Raw genomic sequence first — 17,693 nt, forward strand, 5'->3', positions numbered from 1 at the left:
CCCTGCCAGGGCCATTCGTGATTTGTGTGGGGTGTGGTAATTCTCACTTGAGGATATTTCTCCATTGATTTTTAGAGAGTGGGAGGGGAGAGAGGCAGAGAAGAGAAACATCGATGTGAGAGAGATACCGCGCCTGACCCAGGCTGGGGATCGAGCCTGCAACCAAGGCACATGCCCTTGACTGAATTGAACCCAAGACCCTTCAGTCCTCAGGCTGATGCTCTTTTTCACCGAAACCAAACAGGCTAGGGCCATTAGTGATTTTTAACATGAAAACGGATGTGGTCTTTTTGTGCTTTACAATATATAATGGATTGAAGAAGGACACTAATGGCCTGCTAGGAATCTGTATTCCACAGGAGAGATTATGGTGGCCTGGACGCCGGGTATGATAAAAACTAAATAACAGGTGCCTAGAAGCATGGCTTGGTGTGTGCTGGGAACCATTATAGCCTTACACTGAAGGTTGATAACTCTCACCAAATGGAAATGGTTATGTTAAACACACACACACACACACACACACACACACACACACACACGCCACAGAGAATCTATCAAAAGTCTTTCTTTTCCCTTCATGAGATTATTTTTAAGTATATCCAAATTTAGTGATTTTTTTGCTATTTATCAGCAAGCAACATACTGTTTCAAATTAAAGATATTTAAGCAATACTTATGGTTACTGTTTATCAGTCTTTATTTGACCCGATTAATGTTCTAGTAGAATTCTAAGCTAGAATAATTTCTTTCTGCTAGGAGAGGTTTGCATCCCTCCCTTGAAGGATAACTGACCACTGATCTTCAGTCTGGCTGACATATGACAACACTGTTTTTAAAAATGAAGTGTCCAAAATGTCCAATAGCCACAAGTAAAATCCCTTTTTCATTGAAATAAACTTAGAAAAAAATGTTCTTCAAAAACAGATACTTTCATAGCTCAACAGGGAAGAAATACATTCTATTTTACCTCTATTTTTGGGCGCCTAAGGATGAGATTTCTAATAAATGTTGATGTAAATGTAATTTCACTGCAACAAAGTTGTTTAGTTATATCTTAATTATAAGTTTTATCACTAATATTGGCAGCCTCTCTAGCCACCAATGATCACATAAACTGTTTTTACAATTTTTAAGTATTTTGAGTTTCATTTTTATGTGTGTTGGTCTCCTTCCTCTTCTGGAATGTAAGCTCCCCGCTGAACAGGGACTTTGTTCTTGTTTGCTGTTCTACTTCCAGCAGCTGGAGCAGTGCCTACCACTTAATAGGGGCACAACAGAGGTGTGGCCTGCTGCTTCACAGAACAAATGGAGAATGGGGTCCGTCGGTATGATGTAACTGAAATTGGCCACTCCTCAGCTGGTATCTCTACCTCGAGACTCTCTCTGCTCTAAGCCATTGTATACCTGACTTCAAGTTCATCTTTCTAAATGTGCAGTTCTGTTAAAGATAATTCCCTGCCATCAAAATGGCCCAAACAGCTGTATCTGCCCTTCAGGGTACATCTCAAATGTGATTGCTTTTGAAGATTATCTTTTATTCCATAAATCAGTGGTTCTCAACTGAGGCAATGTTGCACACTATCTACTCCTACCCTGGGAACATTTTGACAATGTTTGGAGATTTTTTTGGTTGTGAAAAACTGGTGGGGAAATATTCTCTGAAATCAATAAAAATATTTTAAAAAAATGTTTTTCCGATATTAAATGAGAATATAACTCTACTATTGGCATCTAATTGGTAGAAGGCCAGAGGGGCTGTTAACCATCCTTTACAATGCACAGCACAGCCAAGGAATTGTCTGGCCCAAATGTTAACAGAGCTGAGAAGGAGAAACCCTTCCTTAAGCAAATGTCCTGACCCCCAAAGAGTGTTGGATTGCTTTTACCTGAACTCCCACTCTTCGTTTCACAGTTCCGCTGTGTAACCTGTCCTGAGCCCCCCCCTCCCAGGTCTATGTGCTTGAGATCCCAGGCTATACCCCCACCCATCTCATTTTTCCTAAGGAGCACAGACTATCCCTTGCATAAGGGAGATGGTCAATTTGTTGACTAAAATTGAATTAAAATTTCTCTTTCATTAAAAAAAATTTCAATTTTCTACTCAAGTCTATTTTCTCCTGTTTCCTCTTATGAAAGAAAAGAAAAAGTAGGCACCATCTTTTGTGCATTTAACTTTTAAATACTTAAAGACTGTTATTAAAAAACATATCTGTTTCTCTTATCTCCAGATAAATTCAAGTACCTTCTATGATCTCATAGGAAAGTATACTCTGTAAGAGCAATAACTGTGCTAAATTGGATTAAAGTAGTTTTGCTGCCATTATGTACTATGAAGCTGCATTTATTTCCTTTAGCATATCTGTAGCTTTTGAGCCAACAAACAAAACAAATAAATGAATAGTCAATTTTAACCCCCTGATGAGTTAAAAGGCAGATTTACATGAATCCGGACTAAATAACAAATGCCATGATTTATCTAAAGCTCCTCCTTTTATAATTATCCTAACATTGAACAAAGTTAATAAGCATCTGCTAATTTTATTGACATTATAAACATTTGCTGAGCACATTTTACAAATAAACTATTATGGCCAATTTGTTGACAGGGCTGTCCTTTTAGAGACTGCTGGCACATTTTAAAAAATCCAGCTAAAAACCAGAATTCACATCTGACTGCCAACTCCCCATTTTATCTCTTCTGAGACATGGGAAATCTGTTAGCCTAAGGAATAGACACACAGAGACACAGGCTAATTCTTAGAATTAAGTTTGGAATTTTGAATGAAAAATTCAGCTAGAAGGAAAATGTTTTATGATCAGAAAAGATCATCATAAATTACTCTCACCATTACTAGAAGGTAAGCTGAACTCTCTTGAATGTAAACCCAAAAGGCCTCTGGGCTGAGGACAAGCAAAGTGGCTGCCTGAGAAACTAGACATACCGATTTCCAAGACTGTCAGTCAAAGAGGCAGTGAAAACCATTAAGAAGAGAATTTTGTGTTGTCATATGTCAGCCAGACTGAAAATCAGTGGTCAGTTATCCCTTCAAGGGAAGGCGCAAACCTCTCCTAGCAGAAAGATACAATCCCATCAGAAGACCCTGAGAAGGCACTTAACATCGTCACGGTTTCCTGAGTGAAGATGTCACAGACCATCAATACCAGTAGAGAAAATTAAGACCACCACACACACACACACACACACACACACACACACCCAACAGACACACACATACCAGCAAAAGAAGTGCTAATATTCCCAGTAGGAGTTTGGTAGAAGTAACTTCAGAAACATCATCACTGGGGCCCCAAGAACTCAAGTGCACACTCCACTGCACTTTAATTTTAGCCAAAGATAGTTCATCATCTGATTTTTAAAAATTTTGTAGTACCCAATTTCAAAATCATCTACTAAGTGAAAAAAATCTCTAAGCCAGAAACTGCATATAGCATGAACTGTTATGTTCCATCTTATTTAGAAGCTTTATTAAATAAATATGATGTTACACACCACATGCCTGATGTGGTAATCAGCATAGCAATTGTGTAGTATGATAATAATTAGGGAGTGCATAATGCCAAAAAATTGGGACTAAACTGGATTAGACCTTTATTGTAAAATATCCCTTTAATCTTGGCTCAGGCTCCATCTGTGTAATGTGAGTGGAGCTCAAATGTCTCCAAATCTCCCAGTAGGTTTTGTTGCTGTCTGCCCTTAAGAAGAATCACGTAATTCTTTTGATGTTAGATAAAGCTGTAGGTATAAGATAGGTTATATCCCTACGTCTCATATCAAATATATTAAGCATTGGCTTTTCTCCTTGGGCTTGCTGGGAAGTGAATGTTGACCTTTATAAGTTTGGATTTTTTTTAAATTCACTGCCTTTGAATATTATCAAACCTTTCTATTCATGCATATTTCTATCCCAAAAGGCAGGTATGATCATTACATAGTCAGGTCACAGTAATGAATGTTTGGGCAAACCATCAGCGGTAATGTATTTATCAATAAATGGAGCGAGCCCTGTCCCAACAACAATGTCCTCTGCTTGCCATAGTAAAGAGTGTGTGCCTTTATCAATAATCCAACTTTAGATTAAAAGGCACACAGAGCAGCATATGCTATTCCTGGATCCCTCTTTCACTGTCTTCTGATTTATTTCTTCTGAATTACCCTCACAGCATTTTCAGTTGATAGGAAAATATTCGGATCCTTGAACTGTGGACCAAGATAGGTTGCCAAGTTTTCACTCCCTCTTTTGTCAGTCTCTTCTGGAAGCAATTCAGAGGACTCCCACCCTCACACACAGAAAACCCTGGCAGGAGAATCCCACAGGAAGCACTGTGTGGCGGTGACCTCAGAGAATAATGGGATTTTAAAAACAGGGTTAGAAAGAAACCACCAGATTGCCACTGGGCATCTCCCTCAGTTGTTGGAGCAGCTATCTTTGAACACTTGGTTTCTTCTCTCTTCTGGGTTTTCTCACAGTTGCAGGTTAGGTTCAGCTTTCTAATTCTACCTGGAACAATTGGCTACCCTATTGTTGCCCATCACAATCAAGATTCAAGTAGCATAGTAAACACTCAGTACCTTCTCAGCCCAAGTCCCCAGACTGCTTGCATTTGGGGTGAGCCTCCGAAGTAGAAGTATGATGAAGGCTTATATATTCTCTATAGACATACCATTTCTGTAGACAGGTCCCGCTCACACCCTACCTCCCTTCACAGCCATTGCTAGAAGAGTATGTGGCGATCTTTACAGAACGAGCATGGTTCCTTCAGACACAATGCTAAGATGGAAAAGCCCTCCCTATGTCACAACCTGCCCCTTCCCACACTCAAACGTAAGTCAGCTCACTACACATGCTGCTAAAATATGGAGAATCTAGAGCGGCCAACAGCTCTACCAAAAACATGTATTTTGCAATGCCTTATTAAATAATTTTCATAGATAAAATAACCTTACCTGCAGACATAATTTCAAAATACTTATATGATGCCCTAACAGTAATAAGGAGAAATAGAATAATAAATCATGTTTTTAAATATGTAAATATCCCATGTAACAACTCTGGAATACAAAGTGAAGACATGAGCTGTTTGCTTCTAAATGTAAAATAACCATGAATGCAACAAACACCAACGCAGACAAATAGAGGTTATTAGCAACTTAAATATCAGTGTTTGTCACCACTGATGATGTGACTTTAAAAATGATGAACAATTCTTAGTAAGATTTGAAACAAAACAAAATACAATCCTTCCTTGATTTATTAGTAGTTTCACTACTGAAAAATAAACATTTTTGACTATATAAAATGTTATAAATAAAATACTTGTGTTTATATATAAAACAGAAAAAGTTCCATGCTTCACTTATTAGAAAGACAATTTTCACCTACATAGATGTCTGATGGGACATTGGAAAGCTGTGCCGTAAGTGAGGCAATGCTTTGCTATATGGAACTGTCCTGTGCCTTGCATGTCTTTGATGAGTGGAAGGTGGGCTGTAGTGGCAGGCACCAGTTCTGAACCTAGGCTTAAGAGGCATCACATGTTTCCACTCACCTTTCTTGTACTTCTGCCATCTCCATGCAAAAAAAAAACAAAAAAAAAACATGAACTGGACAGCCAGTTATTCCAAGCAGGGTTCAAAACCTGAACCTAACCTGCTACTAGGAGAAAATTCAGCAAGCTCCACCTACACCATCCAGCCCCCAGCCAATCCACAGGTGCATGGGGGAACAGAAATTATTAGTGCTTTAAGTTACCAACTTTTGGAGGGTCTGATTAGGCATCTTGATGTAGCAATAAATGTCTGACAAATACTTGCCCACCCAGCACACCGGAGGCAAGTATGGTTAAAGGAGGAATAGAAAAGTCAATGAGAAATTCATGATGTTGGACAGGGAATGGCTGGATATTAGGAAAAAGAAGGAATGGGTGGGATTCAGGGAAAAGGCAGAAGATAACCTGTTCTATGTAAACATACAATGCTGAGTCACTAGCCTTATGAGTTGCTGAGATGTAGAAGAGCCCTCCAACAACCCATACCAATGTGTATTCCATGAGCTCAGATCCCCCTATTTTGGAAGGACAGAATATCCAAAATCTGCCATATCCTGACAGATTCATATAAAGGCAGGCAAAGATGTAATAAGGATTAAATAAGACCCATGGTTGTCACAACATAAAACCCTTGTCATCAAAATTCAAATAATGGTTCATTTACCCTTGCAGATTATAAGCACATATAGCATTAAATAATCAGTAGACCCACAGCAAGCACATGAGTATTTCATTAAAATTTTTTTTAATCCTTACCTAAGGATATGTTTTTATTAATTTTTAGAGAGAGAGGAAGTGGGAAGAAAGATACATCAATGTGAGAGAGAAACATTATCAGTTGCCTCCCATATGTGCCCCGACTGGGGATCGAACCCAAAACCTGTAGGTGTACAGGACAATGCTCCAACCAACTGAGCCATGGGCCAGGGCATGAGTATTTCATTTTTATCAAATGTTTTTGCTTTGAGATAAATTGATATCATCTACAAACCTGGGTTCTCTCACTTACATATTTTTTAATTTAGTTTATCTGACATCCTATCTGGTTATTAATGTTCTGTTATTTTTAGAGCTGTTATTCTATGATAAAGAAATAATGAGTTTAAAAACTTGCATAAAACCAAAGGAAATTATTCCATGTTCAAATGAAATAGAAAATACATCTTTTTTTTAATGTATCAAAGATTTATTGAACAACAAAGATACACCATTTGACATATGTTCTCATTCTTTTTACATAAGAGGATATTGACAAAAGCCATTCTATGGACCACTAAAAATATCCAACATGATAATTTGCTCTCTGGCTTCCTAGAGAAAGTATCTTGCATGATAATTTATCTGACTTCAAAGAGAAATTAATCTTTTGCCAGAACTAAGAGACTACTCCAGCCCCTACAAAGTAGGAAGTAACACATCTTAAATAATTCATATACATTTTTTAATATATTTTATTGATTTTTTTTTATAGAGAGGAAGGGAGAGGGATAGAGAGTTAGAAACATCGATGAGAGAGAAACATCAATCAGCTGCCTCCTGCACACCCGCACTGGGTATGTGCCTGCAACCAAGGTACATGCCCTTGACCAGAATCGAACCTGGGACCCTTGAGTCCACCAAACCGGTGGGCCATATACATTTTTAAAGGTCTTAAAGTAATGCCACAGGACTCTTGAGTTCTAGAGCCTATACAAAAAAAATTGACTGAGCTTCTAAGTATCCAAACAACAAAGAAAACACAATTCAATGCAAGAATCACAAAGTTCACAGAATAATTAAAAAAACAACACAGTGATTATAAATAACTATGCAATAAATTTGACAACCTGGATAAAAATCGACAAATTTCTTTTTTTTTAAATGTCGTTTACCAAAACTGACATAAGAAGAAATAGAAACTCTGGAGCCTTTGGCTATTAAAAAGAAATTATTTTGTAATTAGAGACTTAAAAGCATTAGATGAAACTCTACACACATTCATAAGAAATTTTAGCAAATTGGAAACAGAAGGAAACATCCATTCTGATACAAGTGAAAGTCAAATTGCTCATGAGGGACTAAGACTAAGGTCACAAGCAGAGCTGCTCTGTAGCCCAGAGGAGGATGGAATAAATTAGGGACTTTACTCTGCTCTGGCACCTACCTCATGGGTTGGAAGTTTGGGCATCTAGAGACAGCATCCTGGGCATAGTCATGGCATTCTCATGTCCATCAGCAGTGGTAAGGCTCTGCCAACCAGTATCTCAGATAGTGGGCAGGAAGAAAGTTCATGGGAGCAGGAGAGCTTTGTTAGGCTTCGCCAAAGGACTGAAGTCAGGAAAGTGGAGGGGAATTATGGCTGGAAAGCACATGTAAGGGGGTTCTGGAACACTGGGAAGGAATAATCTCTCTCATGAGCTGGGTGTTGGTTAAAGGGATGTGCCCAGTTTGTGAAAACCAATGGAGCTATAAACCTTTTTAATACATGCACTTTTACCTCTAGATTTCAATTTAAAAGGTTAAAAATTATTTAAAGTATTTTTAGCTGTTATGTGTCCAGCAATGAGCGTTACAAAGATCTCAGTGACTTGGCGCTCTCCCCTGAGGTTCAAGGGACTCAGAATGTAGCAGGAAAACACGTGTAGAGAGGACATGATGACAAAGCAGGGAAGGCACTCCCACAATGGTGGCTACAAGGGACTGAGAGAGATAAAGGGCCCTGAATTCTACCATGGAGGGTCATGCAATTTTAAGCTGAGGCTTGAAGAACAGGTAGGAGCCTTTCCCGTTGGCAAATGTTAGTAGTGGGGGAGGATCAATGGTTGAAGGGAGGACCTTCTAGGCCCATAGGAAGAGAAGATAAAAAATTGCCCATCTCCAATTCCATCAAATACACAGACATAGCAGAATGAAAAATATCCCTAAAAGCAAAATATTCTGGGTAGTAATACAGGCTTTTGACAGCTATTGAATACATAAGATTTATTGAGAACAGAAGTGGGGGAGTAGGGGAAGCTTTAATAACTAAGTCAGCAATGAGCTGTCCTTTTCAAAGGCCCTTGCATTCAATGGTTATAGGTGGGTTCTTTTTTTTTTTTCCATTCAAAATGAAAATGGCTTTATTGAGTACCAACATAATTTATATTCTCACAATTTTGATTACCTTACCTATATTATGGACTAGAAAATTTTCCATGGGAAAAACTAGCACTGCTTTTTAGTCACTAAAACAATAGTTAGACATATTTGAAAAGTAGCATCTTAGGAGCATCTTAAAATTAATTTTTACCACCTTTACTGATGACTTAATTACAAAAATAATATGTGATTATTGTCGGAAATTCAAGCAATTCAGAAATATATAAAGTACTAAGTGTAAGGTTCTCTCTTGCTCCCAAAAGATAACTGTTTGGTCTTTATCCTTCCAGACTTTTAAATATACCTTAATTTTTTAAAAATATAGACATACCACATATTCTAGTCAATAAAGTGCTATATTTTAAACTAATAACATATCTTCAAAATATTTTCATATTAATTACATACAGGGGTTCACTTCATTCATTTCAGTGGCTATGTAGTATTTCATTATTGACCTGGCTACCCTCTGATGGAAATTTAGGATGTTTCCAGCTTTCCACTACCACAGATAATAATGCCACAAACATCCTGTACAAAATTCTGATTATTTATCTTAATATTGTGATACCTCTGAACATGTGTGGAAGGGAGGGCCTACGAAGTCTAAAGTCTACTGAGATAAGGCTCATCCCAAGTGAACAGCAATTTGAGAACCACTATTTATGGTCCTAGGACAATGGCCAGAGGAGACTACAGATTTAAAATACAGGATGCTGTGTCACTTGAAGTGTCCTCTCACCAGTCTCCATGCAGTCCTCTAAGTTCTCTGGGGACATGAGAGAATTCAGTAGCATGAGCAGTTTCTGCAATTCTGGGGCCAGGGCACTCTGGGCAGTGAGAGGCAGTCCATCAATCCTGCAGGGAACCGGGACGGACTGCAGCTGATCCCTGAGGACTCAGAGAACTCATGAGGAATTTCTGTAGCGCCTGGGAATCCACAGCTGGGCTAAGAATAGAGCCAGAGAAATGACTGGATGCTATCTACAGTGAGTCTATGTTTCTCTACCTCTACACTGATTGGCAAACAGGAAACCCAGGCTGCAAATTTAATTGGATACTTCAAAAGTAATCTTTATACTTAGCTTACTTTTGTGTTCAATGCAGTTCATAATGTGTTTGATGTGCATCAACTGGAGCATGCTGTCCCGCGTTGAAAGAACAATAGTATGAGGGCAAACATGAGTATGGCCCCGTGGAACTATTAGAATGTTGCTTCTTAAATACAAACACATTTAAGTGCACAATGGAATAAAAAATGCTTACTTAGAACATCTAAAAAGTAATATTAAAATGAGTACATCTAAAACAAGCTCGTCAAAGCCTGAAATGATAAACTGGGTCACCTTCTCTACCCACTGCCAAAGCGCAGGGCGTTCCGTGCTGCGGCGGATCCCGCACTGCATGACTCAGCTGGGCCATTTAAAGCAAAGAACAAACATCGCATATTTCTCTTAGAAAAGTTCAACCCCTCAAGATCACTATTTATCTTATGTAAATCCGCATATTTTAAAACCTGAGCACTGAGGCGATCTCGTCTAAAACACACTGCTGGTGCTCCTACAAAGGCAGGCCTGCAACTTCAAGCTCCAATCATTCAGCAACTTCAGGAGCAGAGATGGGGAGGATCCAGAGGAGTGACCTAAAATAAGAGACCTAAGTCTAGTCCTTTAGAAGCCCCTGATGCTCAATCAAAAGTTTAGATACACTGGGTGGTTGTAATCAGTTGAGGGCCGTCATGGTGTAGTGCAAAGGACGTTGAATTTGGTTCAGGCAATTCTAAGCCATTATTTGGGAAAATCACAAATTCTCCAAGCAGTGAGAGGCTCGGGGTCATTAGGAAGACTAAGTATAATGTTCCCAATACATGTGCTATATACAAATATGCACTGGTTACCAGGACCAGCGACATAGCTGGCAGGGCCCAAAGCAAAAGAAAAACATGGGGCTCCTGTTCCAAGAATTTCAAGTAGTGACGGCAGCGTATAAATCAAACACAGGGCCCTTCTAATATGTTGTTTTTTTATTGATTCTTATAGAGAGGGGAAGGGAGAGGGATAGAGAGATAGAAACTTCGATTGGCCTGCTTTGCCCCCTGCAGTTCCCCTACTGGGTCATGTGCCCTGACCAGGAATCGAACCGGTGACCTCTTGATTCATGGGTTGACGCTCAACCACTGAGCCACACCAGACGGGCCACAGAGTCCTTTCCACATGTGAGGTTGTGTGCACAGCGACGAAAGCCCATGAAGCTGGCCCCGGGTGCTACCATTCTGCAGATGGGTACTCCTCCAGAGCTGCCCAGCTATGTCTCAGAGCACCCTGCATTGGTAAATGGTCAGGAAACATCTGTCTGCTAGCAAGGCTGCATTATAATAAAAAGGAAGTAGGATTTCTTACATTAAAAAGGAATCCTTTCATTTTACAAGACAAACATTAGAAGAAAAGCCACTTTTCAAAGTACAGTGTCTACAAAATAACATGCTAAGATATTTATGTATATTTTCCTATTTAATCTTCATACACAATCCTAAAAAGTAGGTACAAAAATCATCTTTTCACAGCTGAAAAAATGACGGCTCAGAGAGGTTAAGAAACTTGTCCATTTTTTCCCAATTAGCTCATTAATTTATCTCAGAACATTTATTGAGCTTCTGCTTTGTTCCAGATACTTTTTTAGACCCTAGAGACAACGCAGCAAGACAAAACAACAACCTACCCTTAAGAACAATGTTTGTTCTTAATCTGAATTCAAATTTAACTGAGCATCCTGTTTTTCTCTGACAACCTTACTTAAAAGCAAAAGTATACTGTGAGAAGAAAGGGAATTTTAACTTCACAAGAGAGGTTTGGGAGGCTTCCCCAGAAATGGAAGACCGGCCTATAATCTGAAGAACATAAGGAGTTAAAACGGTGAAGGTAGGTTGGAGCAGGTGATAAGATTGCCATAGCAGGAAGAGGCTGATGTGTGCAGGTTGCTAGGATGGGAAAGGTTTGGGGGGGCGGGTTCTGCAAAATGAGGTCATGGAAGTGAGCAGGGCCAGACTGTTCAGAGCCTTGCAGGCCTTGTAGGTTAAGGTTTTCAGTCTTTACTCTAATAGACTGACCAGTCATACATGATGCTTCTTCTGTCTGCCCTCCCGTCTTTGATACCATCTACACAATGGTCTCCAGAGTCCTTCCCAATCCCCTGCCTTATTGACTTTTACCAAAAAATTTAGTCATCTTCAAATCTGTCTTGCCAGCTGGAATGTGACTTCTCTAAGGGCGTCAAGGAGATGATCAATGTTAAAGAGAGCAACGTAGTTTAGTAAGTCCATGGGTTCTGGGTCTCTGCCACACTGCCTAGGTCAAGGGCCCCTGCAAGTGTGGTCCCATAATGATGACATCCAGAGCTTGATACATAGTATATTCGCCCCTCCCCCCCACACACAAAAACCACTCAATTAGAATGTCTTGGATAGGGCTCAGAAATCTCCATCTGAACAAGCTTCCCAGGAAGGGGTGATACACACAACTATTGGAAAAGCACTGGTCTATTTGACTATTCTAAGATTCTAATTCATAGGATTTTCAAATAGTGACAAGTGACAAGAGAAGCACTTATTCTAATCTGTCATAAATCTCACTGTGCTCTTGAATTGTAAGAGGGCCCAAGTGCTATGAGAAGACAAAAGCCCATCAATACAGTTCTTAGTGTCTGGTCTTAATCATTTGTATTACACACTGTCCATGGGAAAAGATAGAGCAGGCATGGTGTGCAGTACAGAAAACATTTTAAATGTTGTCATGTTAAACTGATTTAAATATCTGCTTTACAGTAAGCTGGGATTATTATTTTTCAAGTTTGACCTTTTAAAAATGTTTTAATTAATGCTCCCAATGGCATAATACAAAATCTAACAGACCATTTCCTCTACAGAAACAGAGCCCACAGCTCCATGTAAAATTTCAATCTGAGTTCATCAAAGTCACTTCCTATGTTCTACTTATAAGCAAAGGTCAAATTTAACATAAAGCTCATCATATATTTCATCATTTCATGGAGGGAAAGAATATTAGGACCAGAAAAGACCAAACCATCCAAACCCACCCCTCTCCATTTGTTCAATTCTTCCCAACAGGGAAGCCATCATCATATTCCCTAAGTGGGGCATCCAGGATAAAACTAAATGGTATCTGTAGATCCAATTAAGACGTATTTCCAAAAAGAATTAAAGTAGTGGCTCTTCCCCCATCGATACTCTCAGCTGTCTCAAATAAAGAAAAAAGCTCCAAATTCTATGCACTGCCACATTTTACACTGGTTGCTCAGCAGGGCTGCAATTGAAAAACAAAGCAAACAAAAACAATTTTGCCATGTTGTACCAAAACTGCACACAGCTGGGGACCTGCCTCTCCTAAATTTACAAACAGACTTTACAGAAATGATACCTTTGTGTGAAATTAACTGGCCATGAAATACATGTTCTAAACCAGATCAGACAGAAATTTCAGCAATTTAGAACCAAGAAGCATGGAGGCGAATCCTAGGTTTTCCCCTGATGCAGCATCCTACTTTCACTATTCGCAGAAACTGATGATTATGTATGAATAACATGAGTAACTACATAGTGAGCTGGTTAGGAAGTATTTTGACAAATCGGATGTTTTTATTTATGAAATATGTCAACAAGCTTACTTACCTCAGAGTAAAAACTAATAATCCCTAATTATAGGAAATGGATTTTCTGGTACTTGCAGTCACGTGACGCCCATTGTGATGTCCTTTACGGTAATCTGAGGGAAGAACCTGTATCCTGTTCTCTGAGGCACCTTCCACACTTAAGGAATATTATAGAGTTAATAATGAGCAGGAGCCGAAACCGGTTTGGCTCAGTGGATAGAGCGTCGGCCTGCGGACTGAAGGGTCCCAGGTTCGATTCTGGTCAAGGGCATGTACCTTGGTTGTGGGCACATCCCCAGTAGGGGGCGTGCAGGAGGCAGCTGATCGATGTTTCTCTCTCATCGATGTTTCTAGCTCTCTATCCCTCTCCCTTCCTCTCTGTGAAATATCAATAAAATATATTTTAAAAAAATAATAATGAGCAGGATTTTCCCCAAGAAGCTCTTAGGCTAGTCTGCTGGTCAGACCAGAGAAGCTACTTTTACTATCATTGGGTCATTAAAAATAAATTTGACTTCTCTACTACATCACCAAAATACTGAGATGTAATCCAGAGCCTTTTTTTTTTTTTCCCTTTCCTTCTCCAGACAGCAGCTAATGGCATTTGATGTTATATTAGACTATTAGGAAAAGTCTGTTGTCTACATCTGCTGATTCTGAAGGCCAAGTTTCATTAAAGGAACAGTACTGGAGAAAGTCTAGAATTTTTTAAAGGATAAAATTGTTTTCTTTTCCTTTAAAGGGATGTTGTTTCATAATATTTTGCATTCATAAAGAATTTGCATGTCCAAAGCTCTCTGAGACCATCTCTTATGTCCTCAAAACAACCCTGTAATCAGAGCTAGTTTGAGCTATTTTCCACATTCCTCAAATGTACAAAATGAACCCAAGAGGGTAAATCACTTGCCCAAGGTGACATAAAATAATACTTGGTAAAGTGGGAACTAGGATCTTTGTCTGGATTGTGTGTGATAATTGCTTTTCTGCCCTCCTCCCCCCCCCCCACCCTCCCACCCCACCACCATTTTCATTCTTTTTGCCACACACACTGCAGATTGGGGCTCACTCAGTAAAACCAGCAGAAAAACCTTTGCCATTAGATTTCCAGAAAGTGTGGTCTTTTAAGCATAATAATTATAATAATAAATAGAATGAAACGCGCATTGTGCTTTTTATTTTCTACCAGGGAATGCATTCATAGTGCTGTTTTTAACGTATATTTTTACGTTAGGAAAGAAAGGATGCAGCACATTATTTTTGTAAGCCATGCTCAGGTCCCCTTAAAGACCCGGCTTCCGAAGAACTGTGAAGGAACGAGTTAGCTCTGCCGAATCCCATGTACCTCTACATCGAAGCTTTCACATGAAAACTTGGCGCCAGCACGAGGCCTTTCATAATTTGCCACCGTGAGTGAACGCCAAAGCGATTAACGCCAATTCTCCTCCAGGATTAAGGATAAGAATTAACGAAAATAACTTTCTCCCGCTGTCAGCTAAGTATGCAGGAAGGAGGTCCTGCGAGAGAGGAAACGATAGGGTCTCTACGGTGGCGCCTTAATAGACGCTCCCTCTCCTCGGTCCCCAGGGAAGCGCCCGGCCGATGGAGCGCCTTCCCGGCACTGCGGCGCACTGCGGAGCCGCCCGCCTGCCCGCAGCCCGGCCCGCGGGGCTTTCCAGGCCGCCCGCGCCGCCGCTTTGGCCCCCGCCGCAGTCCACCGCCCCCGCCTCCCCGCGGGTCGCAGCGGCGTACTGCCGGGCATCCATCACCGGAGAGCCTCTGACGCACACACGCGTGCTCCCAGACGGAGACTCCGCTCCCTCCCCCCTGCACCGCCCACCCGCGCCTGCCCCTCGTGGGTCTGCATTTGCATCACTCGCACACGTATCGGGTGACGCGAGCACCCCCAGCTCGGGCCACCCTGGCGGCACCTCCAGCCCCGGCGCCCAGTGATTCAGCCCCTCCCCCTCCGTCCCCGGGTGCCGGGCGTCTGAGGTCCCCGAATGCCCACAGAAATGCGCTGGGTGGTGCATTCGCGGCGGGGTGCCCACCTCCCCATACCGTATTCCGCAGTCCTCGTGGGCTCCCCGCGACACACGGGAGATATGTCTTCCCAGTGCTAGAACCCAGGCCAGGGGAAAGAGCCTCTAAGAGAAGGGTCAATGGATCGGGTGATCATCTCCAAAGCCCTCACCACAACTTGAAATTATCTCGGTAATTTGTTTACATGTGATGGGCTTCTCTTCCCCACGGAGCCTCACGCCAATACGTCTCTTAGCCTCACCTGGAACACAGTGGGCGCTCGGCAGGGTTTTCTGAACGCAGGCGCAGTGTAGTGAGTGCAGGCACTTACAGCCACCGCCCCGCGGGTGTCCCTCTCTCCATCCCTCCCTAGACACTAGACGGGAGAGTCGGGGACTTACTGGAACAGTTTTTAAATCCCCCGTGTTCTTTCAGGCTCCCGCAGTACCCACTGCGGCTGCCTCTGCTCTCCCGCCACCCTCACGTCTGCAGAGGGATCCCCGCCGAAAAGTTGAGCCCGAGGCTGGAATGGAGGTACTGGACAAACACCCATCCTGGGACTTAGAGCTGCTAGTTTGGAATCAGCCTCCCCCTGCCCGTCGAACCAGGCAATCAAGGATCGTGTAGGTCCCCACAGAAGGAGGGCGCGGCCCCCGCATCGCTGCTGCCCACAGACTTCCCCCAGGAATCTGAGATGAAGTGAGCCCACCTCCCCTGACCTACCACGCATTGTATGACCTACCATCCGTATATACCCCGACTCCCCCGGTCCTGCCCCAGCAAAGGTGCCCGGCTGGGCAGCACCGGCGCCGGCAGGCAGGGCAAAGTTGCGCTTCTACAAGGCTGCAAAAGTTCCCAAGGCTGCAGCACCTGGCCTCTGGGTCCGGAAGGAAAATTAAGCAGCGGCGGGAAATCCCGCCACCGCTGCCGGGTTCCCTCACTCACCGCTCCGGCCGCTGGGGACCCCCTGCCTTGGGTGCTATCAGCGCTGCAGCCGCCACCGCGCGGGCGTCGCTCCGGCTCGCCTCCGTCTGCCACTCTCTCCTGCAGCGCACGGAGTGGTGACTCCTCGAAGCGTGTCAGCGGCGAGAGGAGGGGCGAGAAAGTGGCTCCAGACTCACACGCTGCGGTCCTCCTGCCCCTCCTCCGCCTGCGCCTCCTCCCCGGTGCTGCAGTGCCGGGCGGCGGCGTGGCTGGAGTACGAGCGGAACGCGGGGCGGGAATCGCAGCGCGCGGGGAGGCGGGAGCCGCTCACGACTCCGTCCCGGGGGCGGGCTGAAGCGCTCCGGGAGGCGGGGTCCTGCTGCGCTGCGGGCTTGCGGTGGAGATGAGGCCACCCCTAAGTGGCAGGTACTTTTGAAGAAGTCAGGGCTCTGAGTTTGTGTTAGAGGGAAGGAAAGGGCACCAGTTCTTAATTAGTCGCTGGCTGTGACTATGCGTTGCGCACCTGGGGGCGGCGCACCGAGTCCGGTCCCAAAAGACAAGGAATTTTCAGTGCTGAACCGCTGTTGCCAGGGGAGAGGTTGCCAGGGGAGAGTTTGCCTCCTATCCCTGGGCCAGGGACTGACTTGTTAACTTGACTGACTTCCAGGAAGCCACCAGGCAGGGCTAAATTGACCATTCCCCCGACCCCTACCCCCACTCCAGCACTCCAGTCGAGGAGAAGCTTAGGGCGCAGTAGGAGAGAACAGGAGGAAACTTTCCGGGTCTGGGGTCTCCTCGATGCCTGGTAGGGCCAGACAGCCAGGCTCACAGGCAGACATTGGAAGCGGCCCTTTTTTTTGGGGGGGGGGGGGGCAGACTACCGAATATTTAATTTTTAAAAACACGGTAATTTTGTGTTCTCAGAAACATTTCGCCCCTTGGCCTGCTGGGGACCCCAACTCGAGATTCCCCATTTCAAAGCAGCGTGACCTGGCCGTTCAGGATTATCCTACCTCCTCGAGGCCACACCCAAGTCTGGCTCCGCAAAGGGCCTTGACATAGAAGGGCGTGGCCCTCTGCGGACCGCCCCTTCCTTTCTATCACCTCATCACCCGCTCCCTAGGGCCGATCTGGAAGCTGGGCTTTCTCAAGTCCCAACCCTGCCAGCTCTCGGCTCACATGGAATCCCTACAGGGTGGGAAGCGGTCACAAGGGCAGGCGCTTACTGGAGTAATGGGTGACCCCAAGTGAGACAAAGCACAGAGCCCTTGCAGACTGCAGTGGTATGGAACTCACACACCGACTATGCGCCAATGTGTTCTATTTGTGTAAATATGCCTGGATGCTTGAATGGCCGGATGTGTGGCTATTAATATAAATACACGTCCATGTGCCGG

At 43.1% G+C, this 17,693-nt stretch overlaps 1 protein-coding gene across 2 annotated transcripts in view; it reads right to left on the reverse strand.

Moving 5' to 3' along the window:
- SV2C (synaptic vesicle glycoprotein 2C) overlaps positions 1–16,444 on the reverse strand; it is a 168,174-nt gene extending 151,730 nt beyond the window's left edge. Inside the window, exon 1 of one of the 2 annotated variants that reach the window (XM_080682425.1) lies at positions 16,318–16,444. The gene's annotated coding sequence lies outside the window, so the exon portion shown is untranslated. Of the gene's footprint in view, positions 1–16,114; positions 16,245–16,317 lie in introns of those variants that run through there. The other variant, XM_080682426.1, reaches the window with a different exon arrangement.
- Between the last annotated feature and the right edge of the window lie 1,249 nt (positions 16,445–17,693).

Source organism: Plecotus auritus (assembly GCF_963455305.1).
Source record: "Plecotus auritus genome assembly, chromosome: 7".
In the NCBI taxonomy this organism is placed as follows: Eukaryota; Metazoa; Chordata; class Mammalia; order Chiroptera; family Vespertilionidae; genus Plecotus; species Plecotus auritus.